This window comes from Mauremys reevesii, linkage group 13, assembly GCF_016161935.1.
Source record: "Mauremys reevesii isolate NIE-2019 linkage group 13, ASM1616193v1, whole genome shotgun sequence".
Taxonomy (NCBI): domain Eukaryota; kingdom Metazoa; phylum Chordata; order Testudines; family Geoemydidae; genus Mauremys; species Mauremys reevesii.
The window spans coordinates 14,902,801-14,910,664 of NC_052635.1; the positions used below are offsets into that span (position 1 = coordinate 14,902,801).

The 7,864-nt window shown below is 43.4% G+C and overlaps 1 long non-coding RNA gene across 1 annotated transcript; it reads right to left on the reverse strand.

Annotated features, from left to right (window-relative positions):
• Positions 1–630: 630 nt before the first annotated feature.
• LOC120381080 lies at positions 631–7,658 on the reverse strand. The gene is made up of 4 exons (XR_005587926.1): positions 7,611–7,658; positions 3,367–3,503; positions 1,193–1,361; positions 631–988 (listed from the first exon to the last, which is right to left on the reverse strand). It is a non-coding gene; the product is annotated as an uncharacterized LOC120381080 (long non-coding RNA).
• Between the last annotated feature and the right edge of the window lie 206 nt (positions 7,659–7,864).

A 7,864-nucleotide genomic window follows, 5' to 3' on the forward strand; every position in this document is an offset into this window, starting at 1 on the left:
CCCAAGGTACGAGTCACTTGTATTGTCTTCACCTTGAGATGCTGTCTCCTGCAGGGAGAATGAGGCCCCAATGGCTTTCAGGCAGCTGGGTTTATAGAGGTTTGAGACCCCACAATAACGCCCTGGGGGACTATTCGCTGCTAGCCTGTGAGTCCAGTTCAGGTGCCCAGGGAGCGGTGGCCCCACCATGCCAATAGAAGTGTTGCTCTGGGTTCATTGACCGCCCCTTCCAGAGCTGCTCTTTGAGGGGCTCTTATGACCAGAGCAGCGGGGCAGAGCGCTTGGATGTGGCCAACCAAAGGCCTTGGCCTGGCCCCTCAGGGCATCCTGGAAGAGGAACATGGTGACAGTGCCGCTGGGCTTCCTGCTTTCCTCGACCGAGCACCTGGCCATGTCCTCCCCATCCCTGGGGGCCGTGCACACGGCTTTTCCCTCTCTGGGACGGTGGGCTGATCTCTCCTGTGCTGGGTCCCTGCTGGAGTGGGACAGTGACATGGGGGCCATGCTGGCACGGATGGGGGAGCAGTGCACCTGGGAGGGACTCTGCCCTGCTGCGGGGCTGGGAGCATGGGCATGGCCGAGGGGCACAGGACGGGTTTATAGAAAATTCAAAAAACAAAGGGAGACAAGTTCTCTCTGATTGATTTTATTATGTCTGTTCCTAAATGGCCCTAAGGGCTGGTCCCTGCTCGATGCCCCAGAGGAAGGCGAAAAACCTCCAGGGTCTCTGGCCAATCTGCCCTGGAGGAAAATTCCTTCCTGACCCCAAACATGGCGATCGGTTTCACCCTGTGCATGCGAGCCAGGACCACAGTGGGGAAAGGACCCACTGGTCACTATGGTTAAACACCCTGTCCCAGGCCCCTCCAGGATAGTGCCTGTGTCCCAGCACTAACCCGTCTCCAGGGCTTTCTTCTTTGCTTCCATCCCAGCAGCAACTTTTAAACATTGTGTCTTGAATACTGTCCACGCTGCCTGTTTCCTTCATCTGAAAGAAAAACCAAAGCCACTGATATCACTCAAGTGACAAGCAGATTCAGCACCCCCTAATAAAGATGAATCCCCTGACATCTGCCATCCCCCTCACATACTCTTAGCTCCTGAGATGTCTGATCAGCTGTAACAAACACTTTGGCACAACATAAATTACATTCAGCACTACAAAATTGCTATGCTCATTTGTTAGACTTACCAAATGTTGCTTACCGCTTCTAAGAGCCAATCCTGTTGCTTTATTTCTCTCTTTCTCTCCATACGATCAGCTGTACTGTTAAAAATCTAGTAGGTATAAGTGGTTTCCTTATTCTTGATTGGAACAAGTCAATACTTCTGAAACCTCAGAAGCTTTGGTTATGTATCACCTGAAAGGATGACCAGAACCATTGACTATTATGGGAATGGTGTATTGTATTTCTTACCTCCTTAAAAGGATGGATCCGCTAATTCCTTCCTGTAAACTACAGCCATGTGTCATCCTTGCATCTCGAAATATGACCTCCTGCAAAGATCAATGTTTGACAGACCATATTTTTGTCAGGCAACAAATGGAAAGGAATTGTCATTGGATTCATTTTGTAACAGGGAGTATAAATGCACACCTTCTGCGTGATGAATTGCTGGATTGGTTTCTCTCTTTCTCTCCATACGATCAGCTGTACTGCTAAAAATCTAGTAGGTATAAGTGGTTTCCTTATTCTTGATTGGAACAAGTCAATACTTCTGAAACCTCAGAAGCTTTGGTTATGTATCTTGCTTTATTCTTATGAAACTGCTTGTAGCCTTTGACAGCAAAGTATAGATTCACTTCCTTCACCTGAAAGTACACTCAGATTGGTTAGTTTCCACTCCATTGCTAGGAGAAGGTGCATTCCTTACCTCTTGATAGCAAGAGAAACTGTTCCTACTTCTGACGGACAGCTGCATTTCTTTCACCTGAAGGGAAACCAGATCCATCAATTTTTCCATTCTAAGGTGAGTTCCTTACCTCTTGGTAGCAGTGATGAGTTTTGCTTGTTTCCTTTCTGTAGATATCCCAGATCTTCTAGCAACTTCCTGAAGTTTTCACACCCTCAACGTTCAAATCGGCTGCATTGCTCTCATCTGAAAGTGTGAGAATCTATTCATTGCCACTTGAATGTTAAGAGGGGGAAAAAAGTGCATTTCTTTACCAACTGACATGCCTGGTTCAGCTAGTTGGATTTGCATTAATTTCTGCTAGAACACAACAGCCCTCTGGTCTCCTTCCATCTGGAGATGCAACATGACCTCTTTATTTGGTCTGCAAGTGTCGCTTTAGCCTCAGATTCATTTGTCAACCAGGGAAACGTAAATGCTTACCTCCATGTCTGATGGTCTGCTGACTTGATTCAGATTTGTCCCGAGTCTGCTTTTGACACTCTCCCCATGACAAGTAAGGTCATCCACAGTTTTTCACCCTGAAAGCAAAATCCACACCACTTCATGTACACCTGGATGTTTGGAGACTGGTATTTCTTACCTCCTTGCCCGGGACAGCCACGACACTTAGCCTCACTTCTCCCTGGTAGGAATGGCCACCTGGTCTGTTCATATCTCACAGCAAAACCTGCAATCAATGTTTGACAGATTTATTTATTATTACTCACTAGCAGCTATGAAGAGTCATCAATGGAGAAGGTTCCTTAGCATCCAGATCATTAGGCTTCTAGAGACCTTTCAGTGCTCACCTATTTGTCAGTCATGTTCCACCGCAAGGCTTTGATTCTTAGCGGTACAGCCAGCTACGCTGGGTAAAACCTGAAGCATATAAATGGCTGCTTGCCTTTTTCTGAACTAGAAGTAAAAGGAAAAGATGCTTTTCTTTCCTCTGGCCAGGTATCCTTACCTGTCTTTTTTTCTTCAATTCAGCAGCCTCTTATCATCCTCCCTTGAATGGTAAGACCTTCCTTTCACCTGAAAATAGAAACAGAGCCTTTAAGTCCTGCCCCCGTGCTGTGAGGACGTGCGTTCCTTACCTCTTGATAGAAATGATCAGTTCCACTTAGTTCTTGACATCTGAAAAAGAAGCAACAATGATCAATTAGGCACAACTAGAATCAGCTGGACAACTCCTCTCTGCAAATGGAAGAGCAGGCTCAATGCTCATCTTCACACTCTGGTTAGTTGCACTTGTTCTTTGAAATAACTTCCCTGTTCCATCCTTGTAGGAACAACCAATGGCCTTCTCTGGGAAGGAAAAAGGAACAAAGATCATCATCTTTGGTTAGAATTACCAACTACTTTCCTTTCATCTAAACAGGTAGCTCCCATTTTTAGTGCTTTATTCAGTACAGCAACTTCTCATGCTCTTTAGAGAGATGAAAATTTCCTGCATTACCTTCCTTCCACCTGAAAGGATGACCAGAACCATTGACTATTATGGGAATGGTGTATTGTATTTCTTTCCTCCTTAAAAGGATGGATCCGCTAATTCCTTCCTGTAAACTACAGCCATGTGTCATCCTTGCATCTCGAAATATGACCTCCTGCAAAGATCAATGTTTGACAGACCATATTTTTTGTCAGGCAACAAATGGAAAGGAATTGTCATTGGATTCATTTTGTAACAGGGAGTATAAATACACATCTTCTGCGTGATGAATTGCTGGATTGGTTTCTCTCTTTCTCTCCATAAGATCAGCTGTACTGCTAAAAATCTAGTAGGTATAAGTGGTTTCCTTATTCTTGATTGGAACAAGTCAATACTTCTGTAACCTCAGAAGCTTTGGTTATGTATCTTGCTTTATTCTTTTGAAACTGCTTGTAGCCTTTGACACCAAAGGATAGATTCACTTCCTTCACCTGAAAGTACACTCAGATTGGTTAGTTTCCACTCCATTGCTAGGAGAAGGTGCACTCCTTACCTCTTGATAGCAAGAGAAACTGTTCCTACTTCCGACGGACAGCTGCATTTCTTTCACCTGAAGGGAATCCAGATCCATCAATTTTTCCATTCTAAGGTGAGTTCCTTACCTCTTGGTAGCAGTGATGAGTTTTGCTTGTTTCCTTTCTGTAGATATCCCAGATCTTCTAGCAACTTCCTGAAGTTTTCACACCCTCAACGTTCAAATCGGCTGCATTTCTCTCATCTGAAAGTGTGAGAATCTATTCATTGCCACTTGAATGTTAAGAGGGGAAAAAAAGTGCATTTCTTTACCAATTGACATGCCTGGTTCAGCTAGTTGGATTTGCATTAATTTCTGCTAGAACACAACAGCCCTCTGGTCTCCTTCCATCTGGAGATGCAACGTGACCTCTTTATTTGGTCTGCAAGTGTCGCTTTAGCCTCAGATTCATTTGTCAACCAGGGAAACGTAAATGCTTACCTCCATGTCTGATGGTCTGCTGACTTGATTCAGATTTGTCCCGAGTCTGCTTTTGACACTCTCCCCATGACAAGTATGGTCATCCACAGTTTTTCTCCCTGAAAGCAAAATCCACACCACTTCATGTACACATGGATGTTTGGAGACTGGTATTTCTTACCTCCTTGCCCGGGACAGCCACGCCATTTAGCCTCACTTCTCCCTGGTAGGAATGGCCTCCTGGTCTGTTCATATCTCACAGCAAAACCTGCAATCAATGTTTGACAGATTTATTTATTATTACTCACTAGCAGCTATGAAGAGTCATCAATGGAGAAGGTTCCTTAGCATCCAGATCATTAGGCTTCTAGAGACCTTTCAGTGCTCACCTACTTGTCAGTCATGTTCCACCGCAAGGCTTTGATTCTTAGCGGTACAGCCAGCTACGCTGGGTAAAACCTGAAGCATATAAATGGCTGCTTGCCTTTTTCTGAACTAGAAGTAAAAGTAAAAGATGCTTTTCTTTCCTCTGGCCAGGTATCCTTACCTGTCTTTTTTTCTTCAATTCAGCAGCCTCTTATCATCCTCCCTTGAATGGTAAGACCTTCATTTCACCTGAAAATAGAAACAGAGCCTTTAAGTCCTGCCCTCATGCTGTGAGGAGGTGCGTTCCTTACCTCTTGATAGAAATGATCAGTTCCACTTAGTTCTTGACATCTGAAAAAGAAGCAACAATGATCAATTAGGCACAACTAGAATCAGCTGGACAACTCTTCTCTGCAAATGGAAGAGCAGGCTCAATGCTCATCTTCACACTCTGGTTAGTTTCACTTGTTCTTTGAAATAACTTCCCTGTTCCATCCTTGTAGGAACAACCAATGGCCTTCTCTGGGAAGGAAAAAGGAACAAAGATCATCATCTTTGGTTAGAATTACCACTACTTTCCTTTCATCTGAACAGGTAGCTCCCATTTTTAGTGCTTTATTCAGTACAGCAACTTCTCATGCTCTTTAGAGAGATGAAAATTTCCTCCGTTACCTTCCTTCCACCTGAAAGGATGACCTGAACCATTGACTATTATGGGAATGGTGTATTGCATTTCTTACCTCCTTAAAAGGATGGATCCGCTAATTCCTTCCTGTAAACTACAGCCATGTGTCATCCTTGCATCTCGAAATATGACCTCCTGCAAAGATCAATGTTTGACAGACCATATTTTTGTCAGGCAACAAATGTAAAGGAATTGTCATTGGATTCATTTTGTAACAGGGAGTATAAATGCACACCTTCTGCGTGATGAATTGCTGGATTGGTTTCTCTCTTTCTCTCCATACAATCAGCTGTACTGCTAAAAATCTAGTAGGTATAAGTGGTTTCCTTATTCTTGATTGGAACAAGTCAATACTTCTGTAACCTCAGAAGCTTTGGTTATATATCTTGCTTTATTCTTATGAAACTGCTTGTAGCCTTTGACAGCAAAGGATAGATTCACTTCCTTCACCTGAAAGTACACTCAGATTGGTTAGTTTCCACTCCATTGCTAGGAGAAGGTGCATTCCTTACCTCTTGATAGCAAGAGAAACTGTTCCTACTTCTGACGGACAGCTGCATTTCTTTCACCTGAAGGGAAACCAGATCCATCAATTTTTCCATTCTAAGGTGAGTTCCTTACCTCTTGGTAGCAGTGATGAGTTTTGCTTGTTTCCTTTCTGTAGATATCCCAGATCTTCTAGCAACTTCCTGAAGTTTTCACACCCTCAACGTTCAAATCGGCTGCATTTCTCTCATCTGAAAGTGTGGGAATCTATTCATTGCCACTTGAATGTTAAGAGGGGAAAAAAAGTGCATTTCTTTACCAACTGACATGCCTGGTTCAGCTAGTTGGATTTGCATTAATTTCTGCTAGAACACAACAGCCCTCTGGTCTCCTTCCATCTGGAGATGCAACATGACCTCTTTATTTGGTCTGCAAGTGTCGCTTTAGCCTCAGATTCATTTGTCAACCAGGGAAACGTAAATGCTTACCTCCATGTCTGATGGTCTGCTGACTTGATTCAGATTTGTCCCGAGTCTGCTTTTGACACTCTCCCCATGACAAGTAAGGTCATCCACAGTTTTTCTCCCTGAAAGCAAAATCCACACCACTTCATGTACACCTGGATGTTTGGAGACTGGTATTTCTTACCTCCTTGCCCGGGACAGCCACGCCATTTAGCCTCACTTCTCCCTGGTAGGAATGGCCTCCTGGTCTGTTCATATCTCACAGCAAAACCTGCAATCAATGTTTGACAGATTTATTTATTATTACTCACTAGCAGCTATGAAGAGTCATCAATGGAGAAGGTTCCTTAGCATCCAGATCATTAGGCTTCTAGAGACCTTTCAGTGCTCACCTACTTGTCAGTCATGTTCCACCGCAAGGCTTTGATTCTTAGCGGTACAGCCAGCTACGCTGGGTAAAACCTGAAGCATATAAATGGCTGCTTGCCTTTTTCTGAACTAGAAGTAAAAGTAAAAGATGCTTTTCTTTCCTCTGGCCAGGTATCCTTACCTGTCTTTGTCTTCAATTCAGCAGCCTCTTATCATCCTCCCTTGAATGGTAATACCTTCATTTCACCTGAAAATAGAAACAGAGCCTTTAAGTCCTGCCCTCATGCTGTGAGGAGGTGCGTTCCTTACCTCTTGATAGAAATGATCAGTTCCACTTAGTTCTTGACATCTGAAAAAGAAGCAACAATGATCAATTAGGCACAACTAGAATCAGCTGGACAACTCTTCTCTGCAAATGGAAGAGCAGGCTCAATGCTCATCTTCACACTCTGGTTAGTTTCACTTGTTCTTTGAAATAACTTCCCTGTTCCATCCTTGTAGGAACAACCAATGGCCTTCTCTGGGAAGGAAAAAGGAACAAAGATCATCATCTTTGGTTAGAATTACCACTACTTTCCTTTCATCTGAACAGGTAGCTCCCACTTTTAGTGCTTTATTCAGTACAGCAACTTCTCATGCTCTTTAGAGAGATGAAAATTTCCTCCGTTACCTTCCTTCCACCTGAAAGGATGACCTGAACCATTGACTATTATGGGAATGGTGTATTGCATTTCTTACCTCCTTAAAAGGATGGATCCGCTAATTCCTTCCTGTAAACTACAGCCATGTGTCATCCTTGCATCTTGAAATATGACCTCCTGCAAAGATCAATGTTTGACAGACCATATTTTTGTCAGGCAACAAATGTAAAGGAATTGTCATTGGATTCATTTTGTAACAGGGAGTATAAATGCACACCTTCTGCGTGATGAATTGCTGGATTGGTTTCTCTCTTTCTCTCCATACAATCAGCTGTACTGCTAAAAATCTAGTAGGTATAAGTGGTTTCCTTATTCTTGATTGGAACAAGTCAATACTTCTGTAACCTCAGAAGCTTTGGTTATATATCTTGCTTTATTCTTATGAAACTGCTTGTAGCCTTTGACAGCAAAGGATAGATTCACTTCCTTCACCTGAAAGTACACTCAGATTGGTTAGTTTCCACTCCATTG